The 21,885-nt window shown below is 43.4% G+C and overlaps 1 protein-coding gene across 21 annotated transcripts in view; it reads left to right on the plus strand.

Annotated features, from left to right (window-relative positions):
* Window positions 1–21,885, plus strand: part of DAB1 (DAB adaptor protein 1) — a 434,139-nt gene that overhangs the window by 113,423 nt on the left and 298,831 nt on the right. The window lies entirely within an intron of this gene.

The following is a 21,885-nucleotide window of genomic DNA, read 5'->3' on the forward strand; positions in this document are numbered from 1 at the left end:
GTTTGGCAGTGGGCTGATGAGGTCAGTGCTGGGAGCTGAGTCCTGCAGACCAGTGATCCAGCCATTCCAACCAACCTTTGTTTGTTTAATGCACCAGTCAGCCCTTGTTGGGCAGACCCAGCCTCTTAGAAAGTAGTTCAGGGTGACCCAGGCATGCTGAAGGGCTCTGCACAGCAGAGGGTGCCTCCATAATCTGCTGGCAGCCTGCTGAGATCAGATCCTGTAGCACCAGGACTTCGCTGGAAAGGGTTGCCAACCCTATGGAGGGTTGGGCCTCAGTTTGCCCCAGGAGGGCTCGGAGCTGCCCCTGTCTGTGGGACAGGTCGTGCAGTTTCACAGATTTGGAGTGACTGCAGGAAGCAGAACCAGTGAATTGCTGCAGGTGGAAGGGGTGTGGAGGTGAGATGCTCCCGAAGAACTCTCAGTCCGAAGTGCTGCCACCAAATAGAGCCAACCACTGACCCGTGTCAGCTGAGACTGAGGGATGAGATCTCCTGGCTCAGTGGGTGCTCCCTCCAATTGAAGTGTTTTCTACTCTTTTGTCCAGACAGAAAATTGGAAAATGTCAGCTTTGTTTTCTGATGAAAATTCATTGTCTGCCAGCTTCCCTGAAAGCCTTTGGTAGTGCCTATCCCCAGCCTTCATCCACAGGAGTCCTAAAGTACAGCAAGTGGCAAAGGGAAGTGGTAAAAATTAGGCTGCTCTTCTCGTAGGTGCTATTACTCTCCCCCCGCCTCCCCCCCCCGTGAGTGCCTGATGTGAATGTGGCAGCTTCTCTTGATAAAGAAGGCTGTTTTCCTGAAAGAAGAGGAATTTATTATTTTTGCTAGATTGGGAACCTGACATCTGACAAGTATTTCCCTCTCCCAACCTCTGTTTTCCTCTTCTGTACATAAATACAGTCCTTGTGCCCTTCCAAATGCCCCAGCTTTTCTGAAAACCCCTGTGTTGTAGCCATCAAATTGGCCCATGCATTTTTAATGCAGTCTTATTGACTGGATTCGGGAAGCATAAGGATAAAACAAATCGCTGTACTACGAAGGAAAAAGCCATTTGGCCAAGTGCATCTGCTCACCTTTGATTTATTTCAGCAACTTTCTCCTATATTTTCAGTCTATTCCCTCCCCTTAAAAATAATCTATTAGTCTTCTAGTATTTTGGCATTTGCATCTGCATTCTGCTTCTCAGCCTATTCCATATTCACATTCCTTTGATATATACATGCGAAATAATGACCCAGAGCTGAAATACTAGCTAAACCTGGTTTCTGATATAATCCCCGTGGTATTTAATTTTACTTTCTTTGGCATCTAAAATGATGGCTTGTGTGATTGCTATCTAAATATACAGTAGTGTATCTTCCAGGAGCTAAACATCGTGTCCGAGCTGGGAGCGTGAAACCGGGCTGAACAAAGCCCCTCCAGATAAATGAGCTGTGTGCTGTTTGCTCAGCAGTGTGGATAACCTCAGCCTTGCAAATGCTGCCTTGGATAAATGCTGCAGTGGGACTGTAGAAATCCATTCAAATTGGAATGCAGAATTCCAATTCAAAACCTTGGCTGCCTCCTGAACTCATCCAGGCTGTTCTTTCAGCCACCAGCTTCAGGTGTGCAACCTCTCATCTGGGCTGAGGGACGTGTGGGAGAAAAAGGAAACTCTGAAGAGGGGGTTTGTGTGTGGTTTTTGTGAGGGATTTGGGAAGAGGACTTGTTTTTTCAATAAGAAATAGTCTCTGACCTATTCAATCAGGATTCATTAGGATGTGATGGAGTATGGTCCTGAGAGCAGCAGGGTGAAGGTACCATCCAGAGACACTTCTGGATGAGCCTAAACTTCTGAGATGCCTTTTGAAACATGGACTAATGTGATTTCTTTCCATGTATTGCTGTTCTGTACTGCATGGCCAGTCCATGTCTTCCAGGAGCAAAATATCAGTCACAGAATACCAAATTGGAAGGGACCTCAAGGGTCATCTGCTCCAACTCTTCTTGGCAAAAGCACTGTCTAGACAAGGTGGCCCCGACTCTGTCCAGCTGAATCTTGAAGTGTCCAATTGTGGGGAATCCGCCACTTCACTGGGAAGATTATTCCAATGATGATTATTCCAATTCTGAAAAATTTTCCTCTTGTGTCCAAGAGGAATCTCCCCAAGAGTAATTTATACCCACTGCCCCTCATCTTGTAAAAAGGGACCCTCCCCTCCCTCTTTTTTGTAGCCATCCTTTAAATACTGGAACATGGTCATAAGGGTCTCTCCTCAGCCTTCTTTTCTCATGGCTGAACAAACCCAGGTCACTGAACCTTTCCTCATATGATGGCTTCCCAGGCCTTGGATCATCTTTGTAGCCCTTCTCTGGACCCTCTCCAGCCTGTCCACATTTTTTTGCATAGCAGTGACCAAAACTGAGCACAGCATTCCAGGTGTGGCCTGATAAGTGCCACATACAGTGGGATAATGACTTTGTTATCTCTGCTGGTGATGCCCTTGTTGGTGCAGCCATCCTGTTGGCTCTTTGGCTGCAGCAGCACCCTGGTTACTCACATTGAGCTTGTTGTCCAAAGATAGACAAAAATGAGATGAGAAGGAAAAAGAAGAGAGAAAAGAATGAACTTATACAAGTTCAGGTGCCCTGACAGCAGTTAGATCCTGATCTTTTCTGTCCTGTCCCAATGACCCTGAACCAAACAAAAACAAGCTTCATGCCTGTATTCTGTCTAAAATACACACTCTTGTGCTTTCTGCATTGTGTTGCTGCTGTGAGTCTGTGAGGCTTGTGCTCCACATCCAGATATAAATGACTATCAGCAGCATAATAAAGAGTGACACACAGCACCGTGTCAGCTCTCTCAGGCAGCAAGCTTTTATGTTGCTTGTTTAAATCCACCAACAATATTGCTGCAACTTCACAAGATATTGGTGCTTTTTAGTCTAATGGGAATGATACAGCTTGTTTCCATCTGCCTTTAGGAGAAAATATCAGTGTTGTGGAATTGGAAAATATCCTCTCGGCATCACAGGGGTGGTGCTGACCTGGGGACTTAGGATGGGTCCTTTAATAGGAGCAGTTGGACAGATCAGGGCACTGGGACAGGGCTGTCAGTGAAAATAACCTAAAACTGGTTGTAGAGGGAGGGTATCATCATGCTTTTGCAGTTTACAGTTACGTGCAGTGTGGGAAACGATAGCTTGTGAAAAGACAGAAAATAATTCAGTGGAATATAAATCTGTCTTCATTAGGATGCATTTTCCCTAAAGCATCCCTTAACCAAATGGGCTGTGAGGTTCCCTTTGTCTCAGGCAGTATTTTAGCCATTCTGTTTAAGTGATAGATGTATAATTCTGTGACATGTCCTTAAAGAAACACATCATGTCTGTGTTCAGCATTGACCCAAAGTCAATAGAGAGGAAGGTTTTTGCAGATTTTTGTGTGCAATATCTTAGGGAATAATGCTCCTTAAAATATTTCTTATAATAAGCTTAAGTGGAGAAAATTGAAAAACATCATTCATACTTTGATGTCCTAAAGTATGAAATCAGAATAGCTTAGTAGAAACTAAATTCTATCCCTTGACCATAGAAAAAGGCAAGATTTAGAAACATCTTAAGATCAAATAAAATAGGGTCAGCTTTGTGGTGTAGTGGCTGTGGGATTCACTGGCATATGGGAGTCGTGGGTTCAAGCTCTGAGCTCAGTATTTCTCTTACAACTAACATTCCCACCAAGGGCTTCAGGGCTGATATTTTAAATACAGTCCTTGAAAAAGGCTCTGGACCAGTTGCATGAGGAGGCCAGTAGTTAGAAAATGTCCCTAGGACATGGGATACCTCTGTTTGAATCCCTCAAACTGCAGCTTTCTCTGAGATTTTGACTAAGGTACTTCTGTAAAGCAGAAATACAAGCACTTCTGTGTCTCAGTATGGTGTTTTGAGCATTAAAGACACCCCAGACTGGAGTTTAAAAGGTGTTTGGATGCCTGATGATTCAGTTAAGCAATTTGGAAAATCACTCAGGTGCCTAACCTGTTGGCTTTGCTGAGGGTTTCATCAGCCAGTATTGACTGATAGACCCAGATAAATGGACCTGGAGAGATTTTCACTTCATGGCACGATTTTTAGAGGTGGATTTAAAGACTCTTCATCTGCCATGGGAAAAGATTTGGGAAATAGCTGTAAAACATGGTTAGATCCCTACTAGTTTATTAGTACTCTTTATGCAAATCCATGTGGAAAGGTTGCTGTGAAGATACCTGCTCAGGAATTGAAATATTGACCAGCTTGCCATAGACTGCAGAAAACTGGACATACAAAATCTCTGGCCTGACCTTTGAATAACCCCAGTACAATACCAGTTTGTTGTACTCAGTCTGCTTTAATTCATGTTACAAGGAAACCTGTGTACCCCAGAGCGAGGAACATGGCCAGGTGTGAAGGGCTGCAGCTGATGTGTGTCATCACCTCCCCAGCTGAACTCCAAAAATCTGTGATTAAAGTAAACTTCAGTAGCTTCTTTCCAAAATCAACTGATTAAGAGGTTGACTGTGAAGCGTTTGGGATTTTGTATGTTTGTGTGTATTTGCAGGAAGCTTTTTCTGAATCAGGCAGAACTGAGATGGTATCAGGGATGCTCTAAAGCCTTATGGATGTGGAAGATTTGGCCACAGCTTTATCATGATGCTACTACTACTATATGTACTAACTTATGCTAAAACAATGTAGTCATCTTTTACCAGCATGAGTAAGTTAACAATGATGGTGTGTTGGGTTTGCCTTCAGCTTCTTTAGGAGGGTGTAAAGGAGGCTTATTTTGGCAACTGTATTTTGTTAGACTATTAAAACCTTTCTGGTTATTGACTGGAAATAATCTGGTCTTTATTTGGAATAGGTTGCCCAGAGAAGCTGTGGCTGCCTCGTCCCTGGAAGTGTCCAAGGCCAGATTGGATGGTGCTTGGGGCGACCTAGTCTGGTGGCAGGTGTCCCTGCCCATGGCAGGGGGTGGAAGAAAATGATTGTGAAGGTCCCTTTCTATGATTCTATGATTTATACCCAAACTTCTCATAAGTCTTCCTTGACCTCCTTCTTCAGAAATATTTGGAGGATGACAGTACAACTCTCTTCTTGGGGAGGGAGGAGGTGGATTCAACCCATAACTGAACATGTCACCTGCCAAGGCATTTAAGGAGGAGTATACTTGGCCAAATTTCACCTACAGATATTGAAGAGGAGTAGACTTCCCAGGGATTCTGTGGATGTATCATTGTTCTTTCTGCTTTGAGTAGGGAGGACTGAGCTCCCACCTTTCAGGTCTCATTCAAGTGCATTACATTGGGAGGCATGAACTGAGGCCATGGATGTGGAGGGAATGGTCATCTTTTGACTTTATCACAAGTTGCCTGTGCTTCCTTAATTGCCTTGGCTGCAGTAGCTGTAGCAGTAAGGGCATGGAACATCAGGCTTTACCGCAGGCTGTAAAGGCATTCTCAACATCCCTGGATGCATTTTTATGTACCTTAATAAGCCCATGTACCTGTGCTTTTATTGCTGCAGGATTCTGCTGTTAGAACAGTGCTTTACTTGTGCTTTTATGCATCACCCATTGCATCTGCATTTGGAGTGAAGAAACAAACCTACAGAGATGTGTGCAGAACACAGCACTGAACCTCTCCCCCAGAAACCTGGAGGAGCTAAGCAGTGGGTCACCCTTCTCCTTACAGATGTTATTATATAATTTTCCTGGATTTATGGAAATGGCTGCAGAGAAGAGAAGTGACTTCTCTGATTCCCCTCTGAAGCTGGGTAAGAACTTGCTGGCCTGTTCTGTAACCCACAGCCATCCCTCCTCAGAGCCCACACACCACACAAATATTAATGCGTCCTCTGTTCTTTATGGCTTTAATTATTGTGTGTGCTGGGCACGATGATAAGTGGATATCTCTGTGTTAAGCAGCTAATTAATATTTGGAACCTAACTCTTTTGTTTATTGTAGGGTTTTGCAGGAAACTATTCTCAGCTGTAATAGAATTCATGAAATATGAACTGTAGATCTCAAATGTTAGAGACAAAAAGATGAGGTGCTGCTAAGGGCCATCAATGCACATTGACTTCTTTTGGCCCCTCGTACATCAGAAAAATGAAGTGAAACCTGCTGCTGGAGGACTGATTGCAGCTGAAGCACCTTGTTTAATCTCCCACTAGCAGGATGCCTTGTGAGCCAGGAAGGCTATCAAGATACGGTTTTAATTAACATTTGCTTTTTAGATAATGTGCACAGTTTATTTTGGCAAGAGTTCATTGAATATGAAATTTCCGTAATTAAGATACTTAAACCTGCAATATTTTGTTTTCTGCAGTATCTTTTCCAAAATGGCATAAATTCTGCGGCATTTATTACCCAGTAGACAACTACTACAAGAAAGAGCAATTTCTCCACTTGCTTTTTTTTTAAAATCTGTTTTTAACCTCTTATTTTTGGTGCCTTGTTAGGCAGCATCTTCTTTTCACAAATGTGTTTGAGCAATCACAGAATAAAAATAAATAGAGAAGGTATTCCTATTCCTGAGATAACTAAATATCAATCTTCTATTAATTTCTTTTAATATGCACATCTTAATGAAGTCATTACTGTGTCATCTGAACACCCTACAAAACTATGTAAATCAGTGATATTTCTCTTCTGTCCTTTGGAAGGAGCCAGACTCTTAATATGTTTTACATATTTAGAGGTATTAAATGCTCCTTTCAGAGATATTATCAACCTCCTGTTGAAAGAGGAATAAGAGAATAGGTGTGAGAAACCATCCTTGGTGTAGATGGTGAGCCAAAGGAATTCATGGTTCTTGTATGTTCTTTTTTTTAGTGGTGCCTAAAAAGAATTTGCTGAAAGGACTTAGTTGCGCTGTATATTTTTCATGGATTTTTAGGATGAGGCTAGAAAGCTCTAAAACCAAACTGAAGTTATTGATGAACAATGAGACACTGTAGCTCAGTATAGTCTCAACAGATTTTCACAAGAGAAAACATTTTTTAAAAGTGTCAAAATAAAAGGGAGAAAACTGCTCCCATTCTCGTTGTATTGTGAGGGGTTAGGAGAGAACAGAAGGAAAAATTGCTATTCAGAGTGATTACTGGGAAAAAATGAGATTCCTCAGAGCACTCAGTGCCTTTGATAGGGGAGTGAACATGCAGATTGTTGTGGCAGTGTGAGTTTATTATTTATTGAGGGACGTCCAGATGAGCACAGGAGGAATGGGAAATTGAAGAACAAATTAAGGGTAAAAGGTTATTTATTTTCTAGCTAAATTCTCCTTCTTTTGAATATTACTAGCAATTCAGTTGTTAGCTACAAAGTAACCTACTCTGAGAAACCCCCAGGAATCCAGTGTGCGAGGTGTGGGGGTCCCACCTCCTCCCTGCATGCTCTGCACGTTGGTGTTGATGTAAGAGTTTGCAGACCAGGAGGAGAACAACTCACTCATAAAAATACAGATTTTTCTGAACTGCTCAAGTTAATTCTCTGCTGTCCAAAGAGTAACTGTGAGGAAAGTTGAAGTCACACCAGCCTCCCTGTATGCTGTGAAAGTGAGAGCTTAAATCACACTGCCAGGTGTGTAACTTCTGCTTCCCCTGGGCTGGCAAATAGCTCCAAGTCATGGTACCTGGAAGAAATTTATCTGCACTTGGTCTCTGCACCCAAAATTTAGTTTGGGTGTGACTTTTTTTTTCACAGCTAAACCCTTACGTGTGAAGTAGGTAAATGTTGGAAGTCGGTCTCTTCTCCCTTGTAACAAGCGCCGGGACAAGAGGAAATGGCCTCAAGTTGTTCCAGGGGAAGTTTAGATTGGATATTAGGCAAAATTTCTTCACCAAAAGGTTATCAAGCCCTGGCACAGGCTGTCCAGTGGTGGAGTCCCCATTCCTGGAGGAATTTAAGACAGGCAGGTGTGGCATTTGGGGACATGGGTTAGTGGTGGGCTTGGCAGTGCTGGGGAAGGGGTTGGACTGAATGACCTTGGAATTCTTTTCCAGCCTTAACAGTAATTAATGTTATCAGTCCAGAGGTGCCCGTCAGAGCATTTGCTTCTGTTAGAGTACCTGGAGGTCCTGCACCAGGTGTCAGCTTGGAGGAAGGTCCACGTGGGACCTTGGTCCCCACCTGCTGAGCTGGGCTGAGCTGTGCTGTGGGGAGTAATCCCTGCCATGAATCAGAGGTTTGCTGAGCAGAGGGGCTGGTTGGAGGAATGTGGCATTGATTGCATCCTCAGGATCTCAAGAAGCCTAAATGCTAATTAGTACCAGGGATTGCTGGAGGGCAGGATGGTGCCCAGGACTCGGAGGGATGCCCTTTTGGAGCAATAAATCTATATTTGTTAAACCGCCTGTGTCGGAGTGTTTGTGGAATCAAAAACTGTGTCTGCAAATCTGTGTGAAGTTAATAGTCTCTTTTAGCACATCATCACAGAGATGGGTGACCCCGCTTAAGCAGCTACTGTGGATACTAAAACATTGAGAAGATGGAATTGCATCCTTTGAGCTTGGAGGATGTGAGGAACAGGCCTTATACATGGATGCAAAGCACTGCAGGGAATGGGCATAGGAGGGCTGTGAGTATTGAAACTAATGCCAAAATTTGCATGAGGATCCACAAATGCAAATCTAAGCTGCCCACTAGAAGGATACAGGAATTATTCCTCTACTGTTGGAATGACAGCTAACAAGACCATAACCAGCTGGAGAATATACATGGCTTTAAATGACCATCATCTCTTATCCTCAGAAAATAATGTAATCTCTTCACAGCTTCCATATCCCTAAAGTATGTGCTAGTCATTAGCTGTTATGATGTACATAACTATCCTTTCATTTTGAGGCCTTTTCTTCATTCATTTTCTTCATTGTACAACAGAGAAGATCTGAAACTACAGACTGGTTTAGCCCAAACAGAAATTGCTACTGAGAATAAAAGAAAATCAATCATTTTGTATGCTGCTTAGGAAAACCGGTGGTACAAATCCTTGATGCCTCAGCCAGGTGCTTCTGTAATTCTGGCCTTTGTACTTCTGTTTTACTCATATTTTCACATTTCCACTTGGTTCTTTAATCTGTATTAAATATGTTTACATTAAATTCCATTACAGGCTTTCAACGAGTTTGATGGGGTTTTCAACGCTGCGTGGAAAGGAGGCATATGCTTCATCCCAGTTATCCATCTAAAAGTGGGGTGAGCAGGCAGGCAAGACTCAGAGGAAGGAGAAGGTGGATGAGTTATAAGCTAATGGGTTAATAATGACGATGGACTGGGCTGTGTCTCTGTCCCATTCAGTGCCTTTGTAGCTCCAGCTGGCAAATTGTACAAGATAGGTTTGCTGAGCCACAAACACTGTGGCACAATGGAGCTGAAAATGAAAACCCAGGATAAAAGGAGCAATATATTAGTTCACAGAAAGCTGCAATACAAAGGTTTCAGGAAACCATATTTTGAAGAATTGAGAAAGTTTTAGGAGGTAAAGTGGGATGGCTGGAAGGGATATATGGAACAATCAGCGATGCTGTGCCTTAAAGAGGGACTTCTCAGAGACTGAGGCTGAAAGTGTATGTTGAAAGCCCAGAGTAGTGAAAGAGGAATACAGAGCTGAGTTAAATGCAAAAGAACAAAGATAAGCTGGAGTTGGAGTCAGCAAAAAGAAAAAAAAGAAACTCTCTTAGAAATAATCTATAAAGGAGAAGGAAGTTCAAGGTGGAGAGCAGGCCTATAACAAATTACAAGAAGAGTCTATTTAATAGTAATTCAAATGGCTATGGTGCTAAAAAACTTTTTGAACATTTCTATAGCGAAGAGAAAGATTAGTTTCTGGCTCCAGGGAATTAGTATTGATCGTCATTTGTTTTTGATGGGGCCATTTTTTGCCCAATAGTTCTGGAAGGTTATTACGTGTGTTATCTCTGACATCCAGGAATATCGTAGGAAGGCTGGAGGCAATAAATTTGTGGATGTAAGTGATGAAGGGTGGGGAGGAGCACCTTTGCAGCTAAGGAAGGCCAGATGCTGTGGTGTTCCAGGGTCCAAGGAGTTAAAATGGTGACTCAGCAGTGGAAGAGCTGATGGGCTTGACCAACATTTAGAGGTGCAATGTTACAAGCCTTGATGTAATTAGCACCTTCTGAAGCAGGAGCTGGGGCAAGCCATGGGACGTCTGTGTGGCTGAAGCTTGGAGAGAGTACAGGGGGGTGCTGAAAGTGTGACAATATGTCTAAATTGGCATTAAGTGGGATTTTCAGCTGAAGGATGTAAGGCAGCATCCCTGGGGTGAGTCCTCCGGCAGCAGGACATTTGCCTAGGGCAGCCCTACACCCTCCAGTGACTGCACCTCCTCTTGTTTCTTCTTTAATGTAGAAAGCAATCCTTTCCTGCCATTTGAAACACAGCTTAAAGATAAACACAGAGATGTTGGTCTGCTGTAGAAGAATGAACTTCACCTGCCGGGATTTAATTAGCAGTCTCTGGGTAAACAAAACGGGCAAATTATAGTAAAGGGGAGCTGATAAAATTGGAGGAATCATGGGTTACCTGGTGAAAAGCTAATAGACTATCAGTTTGAAAACAGTATGTAAAGTGATTCTGGCAGTTCCATTTGAAAAGTATCTTCTATCATCAGTAAAATAAATGGAGCTAAAATCACTGATGTTAGAAGGCTAATGAAACCGAGTGCAGCAAGGAATACAAGTTTATAAAGAGTAAATCCCACTAAGAAAGTGTACTGTGGCTTAAAACAGAATCACTGCCTCTTTTGGCAGCGGGTCATGTAATTAATGTCATAAATTTGGATTTTTCCAAAGCATTGGGTATCGCATTTCAAGAAATCTATTTGACAAATTAGTTTAGTGAGGGTTGTGATGTGAAGCACAGCCAAGAGACCAGGCAGCAGAAGCTGAATGATGGATAGCCAAGGATTGCAGGCAGGAGAGGTACCTAATGGGGTTTTCTGGGAAAGGTGTTAGGTCCGGTTTTAGTTAACCTCTTCATTAATGAGCTGGGAGAGGGAGTAAGTGCGCAAATTAATGATCTCAGTTTGAGAAGATTTGCAGATAATAAAAAAGAGGGAAATAAGGTACGTGGGCAAAAAGATAAACTGCCTTCACCTTGAAAATACAAATGCAGGTGTATATGTAGCTCCTTGGGAACACACGGCTGGTGCTGGGAGAATAGACCAAGAGGGCAATAGTAGGAAACAAATTAGATGTAAGTTTGCAATGAAGTGTGGCAATATGAAAAATAAATATAAATTTGGGGTGTATTTGACAGCAGTTCATCATAGTGAAGAGGATGTAGCAGTGTGAATCACACCTCTCAGGACATCAGATAGTCAGATGGGAGGAAGCATTAAAATAAATACACACTGTGAAGAATAATCTTATAGTGGCAGGTGGATGGCTGGAATGATGTACTGGTCTTTTACCAATACTCTGTACTTCTCTAAAGTCAAGAAACAAGTAGTTTTAGCCTGGATTTGTTATGCCATAAAGCTACACAAAATGCAAACTGGGAGGTAAATCAGGCAAATGACAAAAGGGATGAAAACGAAGTGCAAAGCCTGATGCTTAGCACGTGCAGTTTCCAGCTCTTGTGAGTGAATTTTTCTTCTGGTAGAGAGTTTATTCATATGTGATCTGCTCTTTCTGTGGGGCTTCCCAGCTGATGAGCACTGTGATGTGACATCTGAAGGATTTGGGAATGAGAAAAAACCCTCACAAACAACAATAGGGAAAAAACACTTAAAAAAATAGAGATCAAATGCAGAGTAACAATATTTTGGGGTTATTTCAATCAGGTTGCAAAACCCTCTTTGTGTGATTGCAGAGGGTGCAGAGTGTTCTGTGAAACAGGTGCCTCATTAAATTAGGCTTATGTTCTGGAAAGCTAGAGAGTGAATTTTTTTGGAAGGAGTAGAGATAAATGGAAATAACAGTTCTGGGCAATTGTTAGTTCAGAGTGACCATCAAAGGCCCCAAAATGTTATTTTTAGTTGCAGATGGCTGTTGAGAGAGAACTGAGGGAGCTCCTCTTGTTCTGTGCCGAGGGGCCGGGTGCTAATGAACACACGGGATGGAGAAACACCAGCTCACCCTCAACGGGCTTTGTACTCCCCCAGCTCTGCTCATCAACGGGTTGGCAGTGTTTGTCCAGGTACTTCATTAAGTGGAATGATCTGCTGAGCAGGGAGAGTGCTTTCAATTCAGCTGTCACCTTTGATAAGAACACCAGCAAACCAACAGAGCTGAATCCCAACAAAGGTTTTTTAACCATGAGGTGAAGACTAACAAATTCAACCCGGGTTTTCTCAGGGAGAATGTGGAATTGTTCTTGCAGAGTTACTATAATTTCAAGTTATCCGTATTTTCCTTAAGGATAAATTACCTTTCCTGAGCCTAAAGGGAGCCTACAAGAAAGATGGAAAGAGACTAATTACAAGAGCATATAGTGACAGGGAATGGCTTTAAACTGAGAGCAGGTATAGATTAGATATTAGGAGAAAATACTGTGAGAGTTTAGAGGCTCTGGCACAGGTTGCCCAGAGAAACTGTGGATACTCCGTCCCTGGAAGTGTTCAAGGCCAGCTTGGACAGGGCTTGGAGCAACCTGGGATAGTGGAAGGTGTCTCTGCCCATGGGAGGGGTTTGGAAGGGGATGGTAAGGTACCTTCCAACCCAGGCAGTTCTGTGATTCTACTCAAATTCATTTATAAACTCTCCTTACTGGTTTCAGTCTGACACATGCAACTGAGACTTTATGAGAATTTGAGACTGCATTTATTATTTCCCTGAATTTGGCAAAGGATACAGGTCTGCTTTGCTCTGTAAGTGCTGCTGAATTGTTCGCTCTTTGTAATTTATGACGTGCAAATTGCTCCTTAAGGCTCCTGGCATTTCTCCTGTCCTCTCCTTGGAGGACTGGAGTTTTCCTGAGTTTGAGTGGCTTTTTAAGGCAGGACATGTAGCCTGCAATAATTTCCAAGCAATTTGAGGCATTTGTCACTGACCCAGGCTTGTTGCAATTGTGCTTTGCAGTTTTTATTTTCTGTTAGGCTGTGCTGGTCTCCACCATGACTTAGAGATTTTCCCATACCAAGGAAAGTGTGGAACTTGTGCTGTAGTTACAGGAAAAAAGTATGCTGGTGGAAGGTAGGGCTGAGAATGGTCAGGGCTGGTCCCACAGTCCCATTGTGGTAATTCCTGCCTCATTCTGCTGCTGCCACTTTTTCCTGGGGGACAGCAGCCGTGGCACTGCTGCTTCTTCCGACTCACACATCCATCATGCTCCTCTGTGTCCTGCACCACAGGCCATCCCTAAGGAAACAGCATCAATAATGGGGTACATTCCTGTAGGACTTTTTTCATCAGCTCTCTGCCATCACATTTCTCCTGTTTTCACTGTTTCCTTATAGAGAAAGAAAAGTCCTTTCAAAACACGAGGGAAGTGAAAAGTGAAAGATAATATTTTGGAATACCTCTTGGGAAGAGGGCAATGGGAACTCATGGGAGGAGAGATGATATTTGCTTTCTCAGCATTATTTCTATGGCTGCCAGGGGAAAATGTGCAAAATGCTCTGTTTCCTGGCGTAGGCTGCGGAGCGCAGAGTGCTGAGATGCATTTTCTCCAGCTCCTGTTTGATCTTTTTTCTTTTCAAGTCCAACCTGCTACTGCATTCACTTATCATAATCTGGTATCATGTACTCATTCACATAGGCTGGTTTTGTCCTGCCATTTATATACCTGCAGCCCTCTCTATAGGCATCATTAGCGTATGAATGCAGAATCAGCCCTTATATGATGCATCATGATTAGGTTCAAGTGTTCAGTGTGTGATAAACCTGTATCCAGGAGATGCATTAGAGAATTCTTTGTTACATGTGAATCACTTACCTGAGCAACTCATGCAAAATACTTTTTAAATCAAAGAACACGAATGGAACTTTTCCCAGTGGCTTTTTCCATAAATAAGACTGTTTTGTACATATGTGCTACAGAGCAGGAAACCAAAGGAAATATTTATGAGTAGTAATAGTTAATTCTTTTAAGCACTATAAACCCATGTGCTCCAGGTCACATGACAAGATTTAGCTGATATAAAATCAGAAGGATCAGTCTGTTATGGACAAGATATTCTATATAAGTCAAGGGATTTGTGCATCCTCCAGAGTGTCCGAACCTGTCTGCTTATGGATGGGCTGTTGTCCTGTTGTGGCAAGGCAGCTGCTGTCTCCTGGATGTGTAGTTGCTTTACTATTTCTTTTTAGTAAAGGCCATAAAATGTTGGTATTTATGGCCTGGAAAAGAGAAGGCTTCAGGGTCACCTAATTGTGGCCTTTCCAGTGCCTGAAGGGAGCCAACAAGAAAGATGGAGAGAGACTATTTACAAGGGCCTGAAGTGACAGGACAAGGGGAAATGGCTTCAGACTGACAGAGAGTAGGTTTGGATTAGCTATTAGGAAGAAATTCACTCTGTGAGGGTGGAGAGGCTCTGGCACGGGTTACCCAGAGAAGCTGTGGCTGTCCCATCCCTGGAGGTGTCCAAGGCCAGGTTGGATGGGGCTTGGAGCAACATGGTCTCATGAAAGGTGTCCCTGACAGGGGGTTGAGACTAGTTGATATTTGAGATCCCTTCAACCTAAACTATTCTGGGATTCTGTTCTATGGTTCTGTGATTTTGTTTTTCATGGTCTATCGCAGCTTCCATTCAGCTGAGCACATTGTGGGGAGGACAAAAAGTGGCTCCTCTGTTCAAAGCCGTGTCACACAGACAAGCCCAAGATGTCTCGCTGCTGGGCTACCCAGAGACTTGCATGTGATTTGCCTATTCCTGATGGGAAATCATAGATGCCCTGGCCCAGGGAGCTCTGATCCTTTTGCAGTTGGATACGCTTTGTGTTACTAAACTGAAGATTGTGTGAAATCAATTGGGAGGGGGAAAAAAATCAATGCCTGGTTTTTCAGGATGAAAAGGCAAGATAGCCACACAATTAAGCACTGGAACACATTTTCCACACTCTTCCTGTCATGTTCTCCTGATTCTGTGTCTTGGCTGTTCATCAGAAATAATTAAACTCTCTCCCATGGGCAACAATTACTTGCTTAAAATATTTGAGTAAAAAGAAAGCATTTATAATTACCTACCCTTTTTGAAGGTAAAAATGGAGATTATCTTTTGATGAAATAAATGTATGTGGGGAGACTTCCCAACTATGTGAGCACCTCCCCCTATGGCAATGGGAATGATGTTCAGAACTGGATGCAATGTGCTCCATGGCACGTCCCAGCCCTCCGGAATGTGTTAGCTCGAAAGAACCAAGGAAAAGATTGTGATTTCTGAGTTAGGCCCAAGTCTGAGCCCCTGCCCATCAGTGTTCTGGCAAATCTGCATATGGACTTGACATTTTTAAGCAGCAGGAACGAAGCAGGAAACGTATCCAATTTGTACCTATCAAATATCGCCCTTTTATTTAGTCACGCCGCGTCTTCTCTTTTCATGCTAAGAGTTGTCTTTGTTCCCTTTGACTCCTACTCTCAAGGGAGTTGGTGCTTTGAAAGTGTTTTATGTTTCAGAGCAGCCTTTTTTCCCCCTCAGATTTGTTTACTGATCCATCCTTGGTAAGACCTTTTAGTGAATGTGATAGGAAGGTTATTAAAAATAAAATATTCATCAGCAAATCAGCCATAAACATGTGGGCTGGTTAAAATTCAATTCCTAATTCTTTCAACCTTGACATCATTCTGCTTTTTACTTAATATCTGTGTATACAAATTTCTGAGCTAATTTATTTTATCAACTTATGCTTATTTCAGTTGTTCCTACAACTCGCTCTTGTCTGCTTAATGGCATCAAATAACGTGACAATGGTAAAAATGACAATGACAAATGGAGGGTTGTGACAGATTGGCTGAATTTGAATGTTTCTTACTGAGAAAAATGTTTCAGGAGTGCCATTAATTGCTTTCACAGCAGTGAGTTATGTTTGTGCATCTTGTCTGTCACTTGGTGCCTGTTCCTGCTCTTCTCACTTGGAGGGGTGACAACTTCTTTCTTTCAGCTGCCTGGGACAGTGGTGCAGGGAAACCAGGGCAGGGAGTGCAGGAGAGAGATACGGGAGGGAGAGCAGAGAAAGTTGGTCCTGGGCAGAGGTGGGAGCTGAATTATTAAATGACAGTGGAAATGGAAGGTTGGTACTGCGCAGCCATCTCTGGGAAGCGGGATGACAGAGTGGCTCCCCTGGGAGCTCTGGTGGGTCACACCATTTCCACCTCACAAATCCCACTGAGGCTGAGCCCGTTGATAGTGCTCATTCTTGTGGTTGTGTTCTTCATTTCCTTGTTCAGTTCTCCTACTTGCTCCCACAGGCTTTTCCTCAACCCTTCTCTCCTTTCAGCATCCTTCTGTTTTCTCTGCTGTGGCCGATGGGGTCGTTCACTCAGCCCTCTATCCTGTTATGGAGGAGAATTGGTTATCCCCTCAAACACTCTTCTCCATTTCCCCTCTGAATTCAGGTGTGTTGGCTGCCAGGCAGGGTAGACCCTTGCTCCATCTGCTCCCTCAGATGCAGATGGGCTGAGGGAGTCATGCAAAAGCACATGGCTCTCACTTATCCCAGCCCTGGGAAGCCTGTGCAGGACTGGAAGAGCCATCCCTGTCTCCTGTGCAGGCAGAGGGGCTGAATCTCAGTCCAGCCTTCAGTACTTTATTAGATTTACTTCTGGCTGTCACAGTGGGGTTCAGTGGTGCACTGCCTGATTTGTCAGCTCCATTTTCAGGTGGTTTATGCATGGATTTTAAGCTTCTTTAAATTAGAGGAAAACACGCTTCAATCCGTTGAACATCTTGCTTTGCAAATCACTGACTGCAGCCAACAGTTGCCTGTCAGCTCCCAGGATGTGTGAGAACTGTAAAGGTCAGGTAGGAACCTGCATGAGCAGAGAGCTCCCAGCCTTCAGCGTGTCCTCAAAGCCCATGTGCTGCTGGCACGCGAGGGGAGGGACACACGGCAGCTCAGGGAGGTGAGCCAGGGCTTGAGCAGTGCCTGTAGAGTGTCACTGCTGCTCTGTGTCCCCACTACTTGCCCAGCAAGGCTGTGCCTCCTGTGATTCTTCTGGGAGCCCCCATGGTCTCCACTGCTACAAGAGGGGAGGAAAGAGCCACCAGTGAATCCATCAGTGTGGGGAGCACTGCTAGGAGAGGAATGATCTAGGCATTTAATTTTAAGTTTCATTTTCAGAGTGATTCAGATAACTTCCTCGGGGTGACCAACTTATTTGGGAGCCTGAGGAACATTTTTAATCTTGGTAATGTTTATTTTATTAGAAAAGAAATAAGAGATGACCCTGAAAGGGCGGGAGTTACACACAGGGTATTAATTTTTGAGCCTATCCTGAAGCACTGCTCTTCAGAAACAGGAATTTCCCAATTTGATTTGTGACCCATGTGTGCCCCTTAGCCTTCTGTGAGAGTTTGGTGTGCCTAGGAGTAAGAATATAATTATTCCTTTTTATTGCATGTAGGTTTTCTCTGACTTCTTTCCTTCAAATCTCCTGATTATTTAACCTGGCAAAGGGCAGGTTTTGAAATACATGCACTCAATTGCTCAGCCATTGGTCTTAGCTGAAATCATGATCATGCTTTAGAGCAGAGATTGATTTCCTTCCTTGACTATGTTGTCTTTCAGCAGAGGAGAAGATGCTCACTGAGCCTGTGTAAACTCTTGCTCTCACCTTCAATAGAGGTGAGCACTTTTTAAGTGCTACAGATACTTGTTGGGTCATGAAAATCCATTCAGAGGCCTAAAGAGCCGAGACTTGGAGTAAAAATCTCCTTTTTTATAAACCCACCTTTCCTCTCTTTTCCTCCAAAAGGTCAAAGATAATGATTTCCCCCCTGGTTGGCTCAATGGGAAGTAAAGTGCACAGAATCAGAGTTTGGTTACAACTACTTTGGATACTGATATGAGGAATAAACCTAAATAGGTTTCCTTGCAGGCTGATGCCTGGGGAATGGAAATCAGAGAGCAATTTGCTAGTCTTAGTGTATTTGTGAATGTGCATTTCTGCTTGATGGCAAATGTTAAATCAGCCTTGGAGTCAGTCACCCGCCATAAACTTTCCCCATCCCGATATACACAGAGATGCGTTCGTGTCCCAGTAGAGAATGGATTTTGAATTCTCCTTAACCAGGCAGTGTCTCAGTTTTGCTCATGATCTGCAAAAAGAGAGAGAGAACAGCTGGGAAGTGGATATTATGAAATTTGATAGACAATGAGTGATTGAAATGTGAGGCTAGTAATGGATTTGCTTTCCCACTTACCTGTAATAGAAGTATGGTGAAAGCAAAGATTTTCTTGTTCCTTTTGACTTAAATGGGGGCATTTCTCATTTATCTTTTCATGCTGTGGAAAATTGGTTTTTTTACCATTAAAATATAAATGTATATTTCTCCTTTACAGATGCTTCCTTCTGAAACAGGCTGTTTTAAAATCTAACAATTCAGGGATGGAAATATGTTAACAGCTAATATTATTTTTTCTGATTTGTATACGTTTTTTTCCCATCAGAGCTGTTTTTGGAGTAGAAATTCTTAAAAATTGAGTGTTTGAATGAGGTTATCCAAGAGAGTTTAAATCGTAGCATCTGGACCTTGGAAAATGTATGGACAGGGGATGTTTGTCTCTTAAAAGAGTGAAGCCACTTTTTTGGCTGAAAAAAAATCAGGGCTTTCCTTCTGATGCAGAAGAAGGTTGTCTTTGTTTCTCAGATCAAAGGGCGATCCTGCCGTTGAGCCTGTAAAATGCCCAGTGCCTCCCCCTCCTTCCCTGGACCCTGTAATGCATTGATTCATCAAAATCAATCGCACTTTCATGAATTAGTCATTGGCTTCCTCGCTGCATCTGGACAAATTATGTCCCTCTTCCTGCGTGCCGATATCTCGGCCCTGGTCTCCGAAACAAATGATGCCGATGGGCTTGTTGATGGGCCAGGCTGCTTCTGATACAGAGCTGGCTGACAGCAAATAAACAGTGATTTTGTGGGATTTTGTTTGGTCACCTGCAAGGGTCACCCCAAACATCCGTGGTGAAGGGACCTGTTGCCTTCCAGTAGTGCCGGCAGAGCGAGGAGTGTTCACAGGCGTAAATTCCGCGTTCTCTCTGGCAGCCTTGTCACAGTGCAGAGCACAGGGATGTGCCCATCGGTGTGGCAGGTGGGCCCACGGGCCCTGCAAGGCACAGCCAAACCCTCCTGCCTCTTGGAGACTTCTTGCTCAAAAGATGCTTGGCTGATGGCAAGCTGCCCACAGAGTCTGGCTCGTTACCTGTGCCCACCACTGTTGTTTATGATTGTGTCTCGTGCTGGGAGACAGTTCAAAAGCAGCAGGAGTGCAGCATGTGCCCCATGGAGCAGGCCATGGAGGGGAGACAGCCTGACTGATGTAGGGTGGCAGTTTGAGGCAGGACTTCTGTAGCCCCCTCTCTCCAAATGCCTTACTGCGCCATAAGCCCCAAAATGTCCCACCATTTTCAGTGTTAGGAAAATGGGATGTTACTGTGAGGATCTTTCACTGATTATTCACTTTCTTGCCGATGCTGCTTTCTGGGCACAGAGTAAGTTGTTGGTGTGGAGCGCAGGGGTCGTGTCTGGGCAGAGATACCTGCAGCCACTGCTAACTCATCTCGCCAACAAGCTCAGTGAGGGTTGTGGGCATCCGGCCCGACTCCTGTTGTTTCATGCTTTGGAGCATGAAATGTAATCATCATTACCTTATTGCTCTCTTATCTCCCTTGGGTGCTGTGCCCTCCATCCCAGCTGCGGGAATCATTGCTTACAGAATTCCTCTTGCCTCTTTAAAAACTAGCTGGAGTGTTTTACTTGATGGCCTTCCGTGATAAGAAATTCCTCAGGCTGGCTGTGTGAACAAGTATTTCCTTTTATTCGTTCCAAATTTACTGGCAATTATCGACTGACCCTTTTGCTCTTGCATTGTGGGATGGTAGGAAAAGAGAGGGATTGATCAATCTTCAGTACACTGCCCTGCAGAGTTAACGGTATTTTATTTTCCTGTATTACAGGAGAGAGAAAGACATCCTTTTTCATTACAAGTCTGATCAATTCCTAAGTTTTTCAGGGCATTCAAGTTTCTGAACTTTACAGGTACTAAAGAATAAGGCGAAAAGGCATAAAGTTGTTCAGGAATAAATCGTTGAAGGAGATGAAGAAAAATCAACGGTTGTTCATTTATGTGTATTGCTTTGTGCCTAAATAAATTAGAATCAAAATTGTCCAGTGAAGGAAATGCAGGCCTCTGCTCTCTCTGCTGCATAAGATCTTCAGGCAACATTTATGGAGTTCGAAAATAATGTTTCTGGTAATAAATGGCAGAAATATTCTGTTTTCTGCATCAGCAGATATGAGGATTAAGGGATTTGACCATATTAAACAATTTTGCACAGCTTTGGCTCCCAGGGCTTGCAGGCTGCATTATCAGAGTTCATCTCACGGCATTTCCAGACCTGATTTAAGAAGAGAATATATTCCTGCTTTGCAAGTTGTCACTCCCTAATTTAGGCCATCTCTGACAGAATTAAAAAAACGAAGATAAAGAGATTATTTTTCTTCTCTTGGCAGGGGGCTGGTTTCCTAAGGCTCCCCCTACTCCAATTAACCATTTGAAATTATGGAGATAATTGAATTTATTGTTTCTCCCTACTCCCCCAAGCTCTGCTTATGCTGGACTATCACATTGCTATGGAAACTTGAAAAAGATAGTAACTGATCTTTGTTTGGGTGAGCAAGAAGGTTTCCTCTGCCACTTGTCATCATAATCAAGCTGGACCTGGAGCAAAACAGCCTGAGGCAGCCCTTCCCACTCTGTTTTTTTATTTTTTTATTTCTGAATTAAACCCCTGGACTAGTTTGTTGGTATCCAGCATGAAGGCACAGCTCACAAGAATGAGATACCTTTGAGGTAACAAGGTGTGGAATAAATCCTGAGCATCCTCCTACCTGCAGGGCTCGTATCAGACCAAAGAAGTTAGTAGCTGCTGTGCTCCGAGAGGGAAATGTTCCAGCTTTCATCTGCCAAGAATGGGATAGGACAGGTATGGGTTTAACTCAGTTAAACAATTATGTGTTCTTAAAATTGCTCTGAGAACAACCTCTTCCTGCAGGAAGCTGTTCTGGTGGTACCTTGGTTAAAGCCATCTCACCTGCCTTAGTGTCGGCCCCGCACATCATTTTGCAGTGGGGAGTTGCCTGCTGTGGAAGCACCAGCCTCCCTTCCCCTGCTTTTGAAGAGTCATTGCTTTGACAGGGTTTCTGTGGATGTTTGACTTGCTTTACACGTTCTCCAGCTGGCTGTGCTGCTCTGGGTCCATGTATCAGGCACACTGCAGTCATACATCATCACCCCTTTCTATCACAAGTCTGCACTGAGGACTTGTTTCTATGATCCAAAGAGCAAGTTTTTACATGTTATTGTTTTCACTAGGTATGTCATTTTTCTGATACCCCTCTTATAGATCCTGGGAGCCCCAGAGACTAATTTAATTTTGGATTTTTTTTTTGCATTGAAAAATCATTAATTTTAGGGGAAATATTGCTTTGGTAGACTCACCAACTCTGTCTTGGGATATTCTTTCTTGTCTTCTAGTTTCTTTTTCATAGAATCACAGAATGGTTTGGGTTGTAAGGAACCTTAAAGACCATCCAGTTCCATCCCCCTGCTGTGGGCAGGGACACCTTCCACTAGACCAGGTTACTCCAAACCCTGTCCCAGCCTGGCCTTGAACACTTCCAGGGATTGGGCTTCTCTGTGCAACCTGTGTCAGGGCCTCCCCACTCTCACAGGGAGGAATT

Source organism: Pseudopipra pipra, chromosome 9 (assembly GCF_036250125.1).
Source record: "Pseudopipra pipra isolate bDixPip1 chromosome 9, bDixPip1.hap1, whole genome shotgun sequence".
Classification (NCBI taxonomy): Eukaryota; Metazoa; Chordata; class Aves; order Passeriformes; family Pipridae; genus Pseudopipra; species Pseudopipra pipra.